The sequence below is a fragment of the Sus scrofa genome, chromosome 16 (assembly GCF_054392235.1).
Source record: "Sus scrofa isolate SSC_HxYL_T2T_F1_AM1 chromosome 16, Sscrofa_HxYL_maternal_Yorkshire_Landrace_v2.0, whole genome shotgun sequence".
Lineage (NCBI taxonomy): Eukaryota > Metazoa > Chordata > Mammalia > Artiodactyla > Suidae > Sus > Sus scrofa.
The window spans coordinates 62,919,778-62,935,609 of NC_139398.1; the positions used below are offsets into that span (position 1 = coordinate 62,919,778).

At 42.7% G+C, this 15,832-nt stretch overlaps 1 long non-coding RNA gene across 20 annotated transcripts in view; it reads right to left on the reverse strand.

Moving 5' to 3' along the window:
- Window positions 1-15,832, reverse strand: part of LOC102164818 (uncharacterized) — a 481,497-nt gene that overhangs the window by 308,063 nt on the left and 157,602 nt on the right. For 14 of the 20 annotated variants that reach the window (XR_014831575.1, XR_014831562.1, XR_014831561.1 and 11 more), the window contains one exon: window positions 4,009-4,173. The exons of the other annotated variants lie outside the window; for them this stretch is intronic. This is a non-coding gene — a long non-coding RNA (uncharacterized LOC102164818). The remainder of the gene's footprint in view (window positions 1-4,008; window positions 4,174-15,832) is intronic. 20 annotated transcript variants of the gene reach the window in all.

The window sequence follows — 15,832 nt, forward strand, 5'->3', positions numbered from 1 at the left end:
CTCAAATGTCCACGGGGTATATGCCAACTTGCGGTGACCCCACATTGGGGCCCTTGGGTCCTGATCCAATATTTTGTCTTTTGGAATCAGAAGGAAACTCAGCGGGCAGGGAGTCAGTGTGTGCTGGGGAAACCAAGTTTCCAAGCTCGCCAAGATCTTCCTTTCCAGAGTGTGATCTGTGTCAGCGATCCTGCAGAGAGAGGCGGGAGGGGGACCCTCACACACCACACCCCCACCTTGGGCTCCTAAGCCAGGCACTCGCCAAGGTGAGGGAGATGCCAGCCAAGTGAGAAGCATTCAGGGTCCAGGAAGAGGGAGTCAGGGGCAGGGGTGGGCTAAAAGAAATCAGGCCTATGGACACCCCACCCCACCCCTGGCACCCCAGCTCCATCGAAGAGGAAATGGATTCCAGGGATGCTGGGGAGGAGAGCAAAGGGCTTCAAGAAGCCTTGAGGAGAAGAGTGAAGATGAAGAAAATTCACAAGGGGCAAGGCTGCCCTTCCTGGGGATGCAAAAGGGATGGTCCTGGGAAAAGCCTATATTCGGGACATATATAGGGTGCATGGTAAATGGGATGCAGGAGCTGAGGTGTCTGTCCTGGGGTCACATACGGGCTTCATGTTGAGAGGGCTGAGGGAAGACGAACCGAGAGGCAGGCCCCTCTCCCTTTGCCATACAGACCTAGAATGACAGGGAAGCATCTGCCAGGGTGGAGAGGAGAGAAGGGGTTTTAGCATCCTGCAAACGGAGTAAGTTCACAACCCCCTGTGAACTTGAGTTCCATTGCCCGAACCCCCTTGCCTGGAGAATTTATTGTTCTAGGGGGTCTGTGTCAGCGTCTGCCACCTGCTGCACCGCCCAGGCCCTGGAATAGCCCCTGGGGTCAACAGCTGCTTGCCGGCCTCCCCCAGCCCTCCTGATGCCCCCTCCCTGAAGCAGCCCCAACAGGCAGCCAGCCCAGCCTCTGAGCATTCTCAATGCCGCCTTGCTCTTCCTGCCCCTGAGGCTCAGTCTCAGCCGCTGTCCTGCAGCCCTGCCTTCCCACCTGTCCAGGCATCATCACTGCGAGAGGAGGCTTGGAGCCCTGACCCCAGTGCACACAGCCTCCTCACTTAGAAGGCACGTGTCTCTTCTAATGTGTCACCTCTTCCAATGGGGCCAGCTTCCTCCTGAGTCTCACCACCTCATTCGTCACTCAGAAGGGCAGGAAGTCATTCATCATCTTGTTCCCTAGGACACGTCAGTAATGGATCACGCCTCTGCTTCACGCCCCCTTTACACCGGACAGACTTTTCCCTCCACTCAGTAAATTTCTCCTCAAACTTTGCAAAAGTAACGTGTCCCCCCTTCTCAATGATGCAGTAGGAAGATGCTGAAAGAAAAAAAATCATCACTTCTTCTCATCCCCTTTTCATCTGCCTGCCCCAGGCCTAAAACAGGTTGGACTGGAAACCTCCTCCTCGCCTGCTCACCTAAGTATGTGCACAGGGAGCCTTTTTGGTCTGGGCTGGGAGTGTTTGCAAAACTGGGATCCTATAAGATGCACTCATCTATGGCTCACCTTTCTCTCTTGACACCCACAGATAAAACCAAACACATCTTGGTGTGGAGTTGCGTATTTCCATTGGTTTGAGGAGCCACGAGTCATGTGTCTAACTTGAATAGCCTGGTGGCTATTTAGGTGGCCTCTGACTCCTTGCCAGTGTGAGCAAAGCTGCGAAAAGCAGTCCCCATCCTCCACAAAGGCAAACTCTGGGCTCAGCGCGCCTCACAGACGCCGTCTCCTCCTCCTTTGCCTTTTTCCTCCCTCCCTTTCTTTGTGGCCTTGCCCATTTGCTTTCCATTTCTTGTCTGTCATTTTTGTCACTGCACTTAATAACCAGGCCCTGGTGTTCTTGGGTCGTGTCCTGTTTATTATCTGTAAGGATTCTGGACCCAATTCCAATGTGTGGGGAGGAGGAGTTCCCCTACTCCAGCAAGCAATTCTTGGACACCAGGTGGGTGTCCTACAGTTCAATTCAATTCGCACACTACCTACCTGGAGATAGCGCCAGATCCCAAAGATTGAGGGCTCCCCACTCAGTCTCCCCACAGGACGGTCCCCCCACTCCAGCTGCCAATTGCAATCCAGGTTATCGCCTGTGCTTCTCACTGACGGGCTTATAAAACAGGGATTCCCATGACCCCCTCCTTGGGTTCCATTAATTTGCCAGAGCAGCTGACAGAACTCAGGAAACCTTAGCTTACTCACTAGATCACTGATTTATTTCAAAGAATATCAAAGGCTATGAATCGACAGCCAGATGAAGAGGTGCACAGGGAGAGGTCCTGTACAAAGGAGCCACCGTCCCCATGGAGTTTGGAGCCCAGGCACCATGGTGCACGGGACTGCTCTGGTTCACCAACCTGAAAGCTCTCTCCAAACTCCCTCCTTTTGATTTTTTATGGAGGTTTTACTACACAGGTCTGATGGATTAAATTTCAGACCAATGTCCATTGATTCAACATCCAGCCTCCCTCTCTGGAGGTCAGGGGGTGGGACTGGAAGTTCAACCTTCTAATCAGAGGGTTGGTTCTCCTGGCAACAAGCCTCCATCCTTACCTGTGGTCCAAAAGTCACCTCATTAACACACAAAGAGAAGACACCTTTGTTTTTTTTTTGTTTGTTTGTTTGTTTGGGTTTTGTTTTGTTTTTTTTTTTTTGCTATTTCTTGGGCCGCTCCCGAGGCACATGGAGGTTCCCAGGTTGAATCGGAGCTGCAGCCACCGGCCTACGGCCTACGGCCTAGGCCAGAGCCACAGCAACGCGGGATCCGAGCCACGTCTGCAACCTACACCACAGCTCATGGCAATGCCAGATCGTTAACCCACTGAGCAAGGGCAGGGACCGAACCTGCAACCTCATGGTTCCTAGTGGGATTCGTTAACCACTGCGCCACGACGGGAAGTCCGAGAAGACACCTTTGTCATCACGCTCATCATTGAGGAAATGCCAAGGTTTTGAGTTCTGTCCCATATACTGGTTGAAGACCAAATACATACCTTTTATTGTAAGTCTCAATCTCACTGTCTGTATCTCCAGAGAGTCAGAAGCTATTCAGGGCAAGATGGGAACATGCTCATCCCTGTTACCCATGGAGGGCTTGGAACCCAGTGGGTATCAATATTCAGCTGTAATAATTATAAGTACATGACCCAACCTCATGGGAAGGAGTTCCTTGTGCCTCCACATCAATGCAGGTATCATGGGCAAGAACATGGCTCTGATTGATTGATTGATTGATTGATTGATTGATTGTCATTTTAGGGCCACACCTGTGGCATATGGAGGTTCCCAGGCTAGGGGTCCAATCGGAGCTGTAGCCGCCAGCCTACGCCACAGCCACAGCAATGCCAGATCCGAGCCATGTCTGCAACCTACACCCAGCTCACAGCAAGCAATGCCAGATCCTTAATCCCCTGAGCGAGTCCAGGGATTGAACCCTTGTTCTCATGGATTCTAGTTGGGTTCCTTACCACTAAGCCACGATGGGAACCCCAAGAACACAGATTTTAGAATCAGGCAAAACCTGGATTTGCATCACTGCTCTGCTAATGTGCAAGCTGGGTGTGCTTGAGCAAGCTATTTAGTGCATTAGAGCTTCAATTTCATTCTTTCTAAAATGGGGAAGGCAGTGCCCACCTTGTAGGGTTCTTTAGTTCAGGGTTATAGTCACCATTCAGTCAATGTTGCCATCTAGAAGTGGTAATAGTATGGTAATGATAATAATAACAATCCTTAATTAAATTAAAATTAATCTGAACTCACGGATATTTCCGGGATGAGAAAGAGACTTACTATTACTCTTTGCAAGTGATCTACAGTGTGGAAGAGAAGGTCAGGAAGAAGGATTCTGACAGAATGACCGGGTCTGAAGATTACCATGGTGAGAAAGACTTCCAGCCTTCTGGTATCTTTTTTACTTCCAAAGAACCTTTTAAGCTTTTCCTAGTTAGGTCTCAGCCTACCTGCAAGGAATATGCGATAAACCGAGTCATGGAATGGCACTGAATCCATCTAGTATTCCATCTACAAAATCGCTGGCACCCTCTGCGGTATAGTCCGTGACATGAGAAATTGACACTTCAGAGGTCCTATCTTCCCTGGATGAAGGAACTGGTGTCGAGCACTCACTGTTTAGGAGAAAAGAAATTTCATGCAGTGAAGTAGACAGCAAGGAAGTGAAGGGAACAGAGGACAATTCCTCCCTTACACACCAAGTTGACTGAATAGTCAGTGGCCTTAAGAAATGGAATGAACCTTTAAATTCTTTTTTTTTTTTTTTTAGGGCCGCACCCACGGCATATGGAAGTTCCCAGGCTAGGGGTCAAATCGGAGCTACAGCTGCCGGCCTACACCATAGCCACGGCAACTCGAGATCCTTAACCCACTAAGTGAGGCCCAGGCTCAAACCCATGTCCTCATGGATACTAGTTGGGTTCGTTAACTGCTGAGCCACAACAGGAACCCCCGAACCTTTAAATTCTTACATCTACACTTTAATGACAGAAAAATATTTGAAGCATGTCACCATAACGACTTGGGGGCAGTAAGAATTGGGGGATCAGAAAGGGAAGGTGATTTTTACTTTTAATTTTATATACTTTCACTTGTTTAAATGTTTTTACAAAGATTCTGTATTCCTTTGGTTATCTTAAAAACTATAAGCTAGCTTAGCTTTCATTATTAAAGCATGATAATAGTTCCAGGATCAAATATGTCTCTTTCTCCCTATAGAATTCCATTAGAAGATTTACCAGCCTGGAATGGAATCTCTCTCAGGGCCCCATACAATCATTATACTTTGAGGGTTTTTTTTTTTTTTTTTTCTGTCTTTTTGTCTTTTCTAGGGCTGTACCTGTGGCACATAGAGGTTCCCAGGCTAGGGGTCCAACTGGAGCTGTAGCTGCTGGCCTATGCCAGGGACACAGCAAGGTGGGATCCAAGCAGCATCTGCGACCTACACCACAGCTCACGGCAATGCCAGGTCCTTAACCCACTGAGCCAGGCCAGGATCAAACCCACAACCTCATGGTTCCTAGTCGGATTTGTTAACCACTGAGCCACGACGCGAACTCTGAGAATGTTTTCTATTTTTATTTTATTTTTAATTTATCTTGTTTTTGGTCATACCCTCGGCATGCAAAAGTTTACGGGCCAGGGATTGAACCTGCACCACAGCAGTGACAATACCGGATCCTTAATCCGTTAGACCCCAGGAATCCCACAAGGAATGTTTTTTAAATGGCAAAATAATTATAACAAGTACCAAGGCAAAAAGAGATGACCTGGTGTGTTCTCTCTGCTGACTTTGGAAGTATTTGTGAGCACTGTAAACCCTAATTTTGAACACTGTAGGCTTTGCAAATCAGCATGACCCCAGAGTTGAAGAATAAGCCAGAGTCCAAAAATTAAAACTATACAAGTGGAGACTCTCACTTCCTACTGTGGTGGCCTAAGGGGGACAGACAAGATAGGCGTTTCTGCACGAAACAACTATGAACTTGGACAAAATATACAAAACAATGCTTTTCAAGACATTGGAGACCACACAACAAAAGACAGTGACAGCCCCCCCCAAGACTGGAAATAAATGAAATGACCCCTATGGTCGTCCCAGCTTATTACCTTGAGGTTATTTCCAGGAGATGACAGAGGGAAGGAGAACCAAGCAGAGCCCAGAGGATTCTGTGAGTTTATGAGATAAAGAGAAGAGGAAGCTAGAATTTGGATGGCAAAATAGCAGAGGGGGAGAGCTGCACACGAGAGACTCCCAAAAATCTGAAACATGTGTCTATGAGAATTCAGCAGAATACTCAGGTTGAGGAAAGAACCACTGAAACAACTGAAAGGAACAGTGCCCATTACAATCATCCAGACTGGAAAATCTCAGGTTCAAGGGTACTGGATAGAGCACTAAGAATAGTCTTGACTAAGTAGTGAAGAATAACGAGCCCCAGGCAAAATGCTTCTCTGATCAGCCTAAAAGAGATTTCAAAGGAAGACCTGCAAGGATCAAATTGTGTCCAAGTGACTTAACCCCATTCCAGAATAAAGCTCAAAAATATTTATAGAAATATAAAAATATTTAGCAACCAAGAAAGTTAAAGTTCATAACATCTAGCATCCAACCAAAAAAGCTATTTACTTATCTCACTTTTTTTTTTTTTTTTTTTGGCCACGCCTATGGCATTTGGAAGTTCCTGGGCCAAGGACTGAACCTGTGCCACAGCAGGGACCTGAGCCACAGTAGTGACAACATTGGGTGCTTAACCCAATGAGCCACAAAAGAACTCCTGGAGTGGCTATATATATATTTTTTTGTTTGTTTGTTTGTTTGTTTTTCTATTTCTTGGGCTGCTCCCGTGGCATATGGAGGTTCCCAAGCTAGGGGTCCAATCGGAGCTGCAGCCACCGGCCTACACCAGAGCCACAGCAATGCAGGATCGAAGCCTTGTCTGCAACCTACACCAGAGCTCACGGAGACGCCGGATCATTAACCCACTGAGCAAGGGCAGGGACCGAACCCGCAACCTCATGGTTCCTAGTCGGATTCGTTAACCACTGTGTGGAGTGGCTATATTAATAGCAATGTACATTTCAGGTCAAAGGCTAATACCAGGGACAATAAAGCTCATTTCATAATGAAATCATGCTCAATTCATTAAAAGGACATTATAATCCTAAAAATGTATGCATCTAATAACAGAGCTTAAAACATGAAGCAAAACCTGATAGAACTAAAAGGAGAAATAGTCAAATCCACAATTATAGTTAGAGATTTTGATACTCTTGCTCAATAACTGATAGAACAAGCACATAGAAAGTCATTACGGATACAGAAGACTTAAATAACACCATCAGCTAATCTGATTTAATAGAAATTTAAAGGATACTGACAGCAGTGGAATACACTTTCAAGAGCGCATAGAATATTTACCAAGATAAATCATATTCTTGGCCATGAACCAGACCTTAATAAATTTAAAATAATTCAAGTTATATATAATGCATGTTCTCTGACAGCAATGAGATTAAATTAGAAATCAATAACAGAAAGATATTCAAATATTTGGAAACAAAATGATATACTCCTAAACAACTAATGAGTTAAAGAATAAATCAGCTGAGAAATTATAAAGCATTTGAACTAAATTAAAAAATAAAAATACAACAAACCACAATTTGTAGGGTGCTGGTAAAGCAGGACTTAGAGAGAAATTTATAACTCCAAATGCCCCAAAAGAAATGTCTCAAGTCAATGACACCAGTTTTGACCTAAAGAAACTAAAAATATAAAAAAAGTAAAGGAAACTTAAAGTGGAAGAAAAAAATGGCAATCAGTGCCTAAACAAATAAAATAGAAAATAGAGAAAATAAAATCAGTGAAACCAAGAGATTTCTTTGTTCCTTGAGAAAATAAAAATAATAATAAACCTCTAGTCAAATTCATCAGGAAAAAAGAGAAACGACACAAATTATCAATATTAGGAATGAGAGTAATAGAGGAATGAGAGTCAGCACAGATTCTGCAGATACTGAAAGGATAATAAAGGAGTTCCCACTGTGGTGCGGTGGGTTAAAAATCCAAAGCAGCAGCTCAGGTCACTGCAGAGGTGTGGGCTCAATCCCTGGCTGGTTACAGTGGGCTAAAGGGTCTGGAACTGCCACAGCTGCATTGTAGTTTGCAGCTGTGGCTCGGATTCAATCCCTGGCCCAGGAACTTCCACATGCTGTGGGTGCGGCCTTAAAAAAAAAAGAGAGATGATTAAAAAATACCTTGGGGGAGTCCCTGCTGTGGTGCAGCTGAAACGAATCCTACTAGTATCCATGATAATGTGGGTTTGATCCCTGGCCTCACTCAGTGGGTTAAGGATCTGGCGTTGCCATGAGCTGTCGTATAGGTCACAGATGCAGCTTGGATCTGGCATTGTGTGGCTGTGGCATAGGCTGGCAGCTGTAGCTCCGATTTGACCTCTATCCTGGGAACTTCCATATGTTGCACAATTGTCCCTAAAAAGCAAAAAAAAAAAAAAAAAAAAAAAATCTTGGGAACACCCTGGTGGCCTAGTGGTTGTCACTGCTGTTGCTCATGTTACTGCTGTGGCTCAGGTTTAATCTCTGGCTTGGGAACTTCTGCATGCCATGGGCATGGCAAAATAAATATATACATAAAATTTAAAAAATACAAATTAATTAAAAATATCTTGAAGATAATTCCAGTACTTTCTATAACTTAGAAGAAATGAATAAATTCATTGAAAGACATAAACTACCAAAACTTAATTAAAAATACTCTGATATCCCTATATCTAATACATTAATTTTTTAATTAAAAACCTTCATACAAGCAAGCTCCAGGCCCCTCTGGCTTCACTAGTGAGGTCTACCAACATTTAAGAAAGAATTAAAACCAATTCATCTTTCAAGATGAAGGAACTCTTCCCAACTCATTACACAAGGCCAGCAGCACCTTGACACCAAAAGCAGAGACATTACAAGAAGAGAAAACTAGACACCAAAAATCTCTTATGAGTACAAATGAAATAATCATCAATAAAATATTAGCAAATTAAATCTAGCATTATATATAAATATAATCAGTGTAATTCACCATAGTAGCAAAATAAAAGCAAAAAGCAGTATGCTCATCTCAATAAATGCAGAAACAGCATTCAAGAAAAATCCAACAAATATCTATCCCTGACAAAATCTCAGAAAGCACAGAATAGAGGAGACCTTTCTCAACTCGGTAATGGGCATCTATTGAAAGCTCTACATACCAATCTTAATGGTGAAAATCTGAATGCATTCCCCTTAAGATCAAGAACAAATCAAGAATGTTGACTCTCACAATTTCTATTCAGTGTTGTACTATGGGTTCTATCCAGTGCAATAAGGCAAGAAAAATAAATATAAGGTATCCATTTCAGAAAGAAAGACATAAAAATGTCTATTTATTTGCAGATATGATCACTTGTCCAGAGAATTTGATGTAGCTCCGATTTGACCTCTATTCTGGGAACTTCCATAAGCACATTTGTCCCTAAAAAGCAAAAAAAAAAAAAAAAAAAAAAAAAAAAAAAATCTTGGGAACTTCCTAGTGGCCTAGTGGTTGTCATTGCTGTTGCTCAGGTTACTGCTGTGGCTCGGGTTTAATCCCTGGCTTGGGAACTTCTGCCAGGGAAGAAAAAGGTACTAGAACTTGTATTTGAGTTTAGCCAAGATGCAAGATATGGAGCTGCCGTCGTGGCGCAGTGGTTAACAAATCCAACTAGGAACAATGAGGTTGTGGCTTCAATCCCTGTCCTCACTCAGTGGGTTAAGGATCCGGCATTGCTGTGAGCTGTGGTGTAGGCCAGTGGCTACAGCTCAGATTCAACCCTTGGCCTGGGAACCTCCATATGCTGCGGGAGCGGCCCAAGACATGGCAAAAAGACAAAAAAAAAAAAAAAAAAATTAAAAAAAAGATGCAAAATATAAGATCAATATACAAAAATTAATTTATTTTTATATACTAATAATAAGCCATGAGAAATTGAAGTTTTTAATATACTTACACTATCATAAAAACATTAAATATCTGGAGCTAAATCTGACAAGACGCATGCAAGACCTGTATGTTGAAAGTTAAATATCGCTAGTGAGAGAAGTTTATGACTTAGAAGATTCACTGTTGTTAAGATGCCTATTTTCCCTTAAATTCTTTTGTAGATTTATCCCAGCAATCATTCTTATAAATATTAATAATTTAATTTAAAAATTAGTAATTAATTGTGAATGACTTAGAATAGCCAAAACTGCTTTCATAAAGGAGAATAAATTTGGAAGACCAATGCTACTTGACTTCAGAACTTATAAAGCTAGAGTAATCAAGGCAGGGTGGCATTGCCAGAAAGAATGACAAACATATCAGTGGATCACAGTCCAGAAAAGATTCTTTGTATATGTGTGTATATGTGTGTGTGTGTGTATACACATATAAAGTCTTTTCAAAGGAGTTGCAAAAACAATTGAGTGTCTAAGTTTTTGTGACTTTCGATTAAGCATAGACTTTTTAAATAGTATAATACATAAGTGAAAAAAAATAGCTAAGTTTGAAACATTCTTCGAAAGACACAGTGAGGAGTTCCTTTTGTGACTTAGTGGGTTAAGAACAAGACTAGTATCCCTGAAGATGTGCGTTAGATCCCTGACCTAGCTGAGTGGGTTAAAGCAGCTGGCATTGCCATGAGCTGCATTGTAGGTTGCAGACCTGGCTTGGATCTGGTGTTGCTGTGGCTGTGGTGTAGGCTGGCAGCTGAAGCTCCAATTCTACCCCCAGCCTGGGAACTTTCATATGCCGTGGGTGCAGCCCTAAAAAGATTTAAAAAAAGAGAGAGAGAGAAAGTCACCCAGTTGAAAGAATGAAAAGCCAAGTCACAGACTGGGAGAAAACATGTGCAAACCACACTTCTGACAAAATGCTTGTATCTAGAATACATAAAGAAGTCTCAAAACTCAATAATAAAGAAACAACCCAATAAAAACATGGGCCAGGAGTTCCCATCGTGGCTCAGCAGAAACAAATCTGACTAGTGTCCACGAGGATGCAGGTTCGATCCCTGGCCTTGCTCAGTGGGTTAAGGATTCAGCGTTGCCATGAGCAGTGGTGTAGGTCACAGACGTGGCTCAGATCTGGCATTGCTGTGGCTGTGGTGTAAGGCAGCAGTTGTATCTCTGATTCAATCCCTGGGCTGGGAACCTCCAAATGCCATGCATGTGGCCCTAAAAAGCCAAAAAAAAAAAAGGCCGAAGATCTGAATAGGCACTTCTCTAAGAAGATATATGGATGGCAAATAATCACATGAAAAGATGTTCAACATTAATAACCATTAAAGAAATGCAGATTAGAACCACAATCAGAAACACTAAGCACTTCTAGTATGGCTAAAAGAAATTTCTTAACTGACAATAGCAAATACTAGGGAGGATGCAGAACAACAGAAACTCATAAACTGCTGGTAAGAATGCAAAATTGTGCAGACAACTTGTCTGTTTTATAATAAAATTAAATGCACACCAGATGACCTAGCAATCCCACTCCTAGCTAGAAATTTATGTTCACAAAAAAACCTACATGCAAATGTTTATAGGAGCTTTAATTGCAATCACTAAAAACTGGAGATGACTTGCGATGGTTCATTTCATGTGTTAACTTGGCTGGGCCACAGTGTCTAGATATTTGATCGAATATTATTTGGGACATTTTTGTGAGGAGGGTGTTTTTGGATGAGATCAACATTCGAGTTGGTAGAGTCCAGTAGAGCAGATTACCCTGCATAAGGTGGGTGAGCCTTGTCCAACCAGTTGAAGAGCTAAAATAATAAAAGACTGACCTTCCCCAAGTAAGAGGAAATTCTGTCAGCCGACGACCTTCAGACTTGAACTATAACCCAGGCTCTTTCCTGGGTCTTCAGCCTGCCAACCCATCCTGCATATTTTGGACTCGTCAGCCTCCATAACTGCATGAACAAATTTCTTAAAATAAATCTTTCTCAGGAGTTCCCATTGTGGCACAGCAGAAACGAATCCGACTAGTATCCATGAGGATGCAGGTTCGATCCCCGGCCTTGCTCAGTGGGTCGGGGATCCAGTGTTGCCATGAGCTGTGGTGTAGGTAGCAAAGGTGGCTCGGATCCTGAGTTGCTGTGTTTATGGCATAGGCTGGCAGCTGTAGACCCCCTAGCCTGGGAACTTCCATATGCCACGTGTGCGGCCCTAAAAAACAAAAACATAACATAAAATAAATTTTTCTGTATGTATATACACATCCTATTGGTTCTGTTTCTCTGGAGAATTCTAACTAACACAAAACACAGAAGTATTTCAGCTGGAGAATGGATAAACAAACTGTGGTACATCCAATAATGGAATTCTCCTAATAAAAATGCCAGACACTTAAACTCAACAATGTGGCGGAATCTCAAATGCGTGGTGCTAAGTGAAGAAAGCCAGACTCAAAGATTATACAGCGGATGATTCCATTTGCATGACATTCTTGTAAAGACAAAAACTAGAGATGGAGAACAGATTTGTGGCTACCAGGAGGGGGACAGGTTAACATAAAGTGTCACGTGGGACCTCTTTGGGGGTAACGGATCTGTTCTGTATCTTGATTGTGGTGGTACTTATACATCTGCAAGCGTTTGTCAAAACTAACACAACACCAAAAAGAATGACTTTTACTGTATATAAAATAGGATAGACTAAAAACATAAAATAAAATACAAAATAAAATAGAGTGAGAATTCTAGACTGGTACAGGAGGGGAGGAACTCAAAGAAAAGGCTCTTTCTGTCCTGAGTACCCCGATAACTCCTCCTGTCTCACCAATCCCAGACTCTTGCTGCCTAGAGAAGCCCTGTCCAAACAGAAATATAATGTAGGCTCCATATTTTTACTAGTTGAGTAAGAAAAATCAAAAGAAATATGTGAAGATAATTTTATAACATGTTTCGTTGAATCTAATATTCCAAAATATTATCATTCTAACATGTACTCAGTGTAAAAATAGAGTAGGTATTTTACTTTTTGTATGGAGTATTTTGCATTCACAGTGCATCTCTATTCAGACTAGCACATTCCAAGTGTTCAGTTCAAGCGCTACTGCACTGCCCACCGCATGTGTAGAGCTGGCACACTCCATGCCCTGGCAAACAAGATCCTGCCCAACTTTAGAATCTTAGAATCTGAGGTCCTTGATATGAGGCTGACATCTTGGATTTCTAAAATTAACAGAGGCCAGGGCAGGGGAGTAGCCCAAAGCTGGGAACTGAGGGTACTTTCGTTTTCCCAGTATTAGAACTGCTGTGAGTAGGGGGACCCGGGCCTCATCCACAGAAATGCACTCTGCAGTGCCCCAGATGATGCTCCAGCCTTCACTTATGGACCTTCTTCTGATTAGCCTGGCAGCTCGTGGCTCAGGGCAGCGCAATTACTGATTTCCAACACTGTGAATTGCCACTGACATTTATCTCCTAAGATTTGGGTCCGTTGCACCAGATCACTGTGCAGACAAGATTAAGTTGCCTCTGGGTCTGCCTTCTAGCTCTCTCATTTACTCTCTCTTCTGCTCCTTTGAGAAGCATGAGGATGATAGACTAAACAATAGGTGTTAGAGATACTCAAATATTTCTTTTCCTCTCCCTGCTTCCCCAAAAGGTCCAGCTAAGACCGCTCAGAGCAAGCCTGAGTTAGCTCAAGTGAGGAGTTTACTACAGCATTTAATCTGCCCCCACCTCTTCCCTCTGTCTGGATAGAACGAGCACAACTTAATTCATTGGCCCAGCTTAAATCAGATGTAATTGGAAAGAATGCGATGGTCCTACTTGGAGAGACACCATCATCCTCTTTAAGCAACAGAGTCTGGATAAAGACAGACTATTAGGGAGATAATTCAAAGGGTAGAGCGACTGTGGAGGGTAAGCCAGTCCCTATCTCAGCTTATCTGAAAGGACTGGTCTTCAGCAATTCTGTGTGGATGCCAGTTGTTGGCTATTCTTTCATTTCCCCTTCATGGCAAAACAAACAAACAAGCAAAAAACCTACCTTTCCTTGAGAAAATCACCTTTCCCACATGGGTGGGGTCAATCCCACCCTCAGCTCCAACAAATCAAATAAGCCATAATAGGTTATAGGGGTTCGTTTAGAAGAGGGGAGACTATCCAATACAGAGAAATGAGACACACAATGCCTTTTGGGGTTGGAGGGAGTTTCATTGCTACAAGGAAGGATGCCTCTTGCAACTTGGACATAATAGGAAAGCCTGTAAGTCTCAGAAATCATCTTGCAACCAATTGAGGAGACAGTTTTAGTTACAAAAGAATTACTACTGGATGAATAGAGGGGGAATAGGCAAGAAATAAACTAGATTGTTGGACTGAGCTGCTGGATCAAGCCATAGTGAATGAAGCCTCCCTCTGGACTGATCAGTATTATGACACCAAAATTTCTTGTATTGCTTAAGTCAGTTTGAGATAAACTTTCTATCAATTGTTACTGAAATATTCACAACAGATACATACTCAAGAAAGACACTTTTCTGCTAACATCTTTGCAAGTAACCTAAAAACAGTCTTTAATAATATGGACAATGTGGGCAGAGTCAAGGATTCAGTTTCAGGTCTAATCCCGCCACTTATCCTGATTTGGTGATAACAATAATAATAGCAGCCACAACTGACTTCTCATTAACTATGAGCCAACCCCTATTCTAGGTGCTGTACATAGAACAGTACATAGAATTTTTCTTTCTTTCTTTCTTTTCTTTTCTTTTTTTTTTTTTTTTTTTTTGTCTCTTGTCTTTTTTTTTTAGGGCCACATGCACAGCATATGGAGGATCCCAGGCTAGGGGTCGAACTGGAGCTACAGCCGCCGGCCTACACCACAGCCACAGCAACACAGGATCCAAGCCTTGTCTGCGATCTACACCACAGCTCACAGCAAGTCTGGATCCTTAACCCACTGAGCGAGACCAGGGATTGAACCTGCGTCCTCATGGATGCTAGTTGGGCTTGTTAATCACTGAGCCATGACAGGAATTCCAAGAGCATTGTAATCTTTACAAAGCGGAAGATAGGGACTACATTTCTAATTTTACTGATGGGGTTGGGTGAGATAAAAATAACTTGCCCTAGATCACAAAGTTAATAAGCTAGTTACTTTTCTTTAGAGCACAGATATGATCTGATTTATTCCATCATTTATTATAGATCTCTCACACTGAAATAAAAGCACCATGAAGGTATAGCTCTTTTTTCCCCGTTGGATCCTGGGTGCCTGGAACCATTGCTGGCACAAAATAAACCCTCAGTAGAGATTGGCCGAGTATTAAATGAACAAGATTCAGACTCAGAGGTGGCTTCGAAGCCAACTTTTTTCGCAGCTCCAGATTGTCTTTCATATCTCCTTGGATGATAGTCAGGAAGCCTCTTACATGCTGGATCTGCCTCCCATGATACACACTGTCAGCACCAAGTATAAACCAGGCTCTAAGAGAGTCTTACTTGGTGGCAGACAGACACAGATTCTTTATAGACATTACCTCACTCAGTCCACTACTCACCTGTAAGTTGAGAAGCATCACCCCTGCTGGGTAAAGCAGGGAACTGAGGCCCAGAGAGGTCACATGCTTAGAAGGTCACATACAGATTGAGGATTGTCTGACTTAAAAGTTTTCTGTTTTTTATTTTTTACGTATTCCTTTAAAAGTCACACACTGTAAACAATTTAACTATTGTTATGAATATTGTGAAACCTAGAACTAGATTTAGGGTTTTAGTCGGAATATGTAAAAAACAGTGAAAAATGGACATCTGGTCATTCATTATCACATCAACATATACTTTGAGCACCTGCTATGGGCCAGGTAACATGCTAGGCATCAGGAACAGACTGTTGAATAAAACAGTTCATGTCCCGTTTCTCGTGTGTGTGGTGACCAATGATAGAAGCTATAACTCCAACTAGCTTAAACAATAAAAGGAATTTTTGGTTCAAATTATGATTAAGCCCAGAGGTACGTCTTACTTCAGGTATGGAGTGATCCAGCATCTCAAACCAACAATCCAATTTTCTTCTTTGTTTTTTTAACTCTATTCATCCAGCTATATTTCTCTTGTAACTAAAATGATCTCCCCTCTTGGTTGTAAGTGACTTCTAAGACATACATGCTTTTCTAACATGTCCAAGTTGAGAGAAGCATCCTTCTTGGTAGCAAGAAAACTTAGAACTCGATCAGCTCCCACTTCT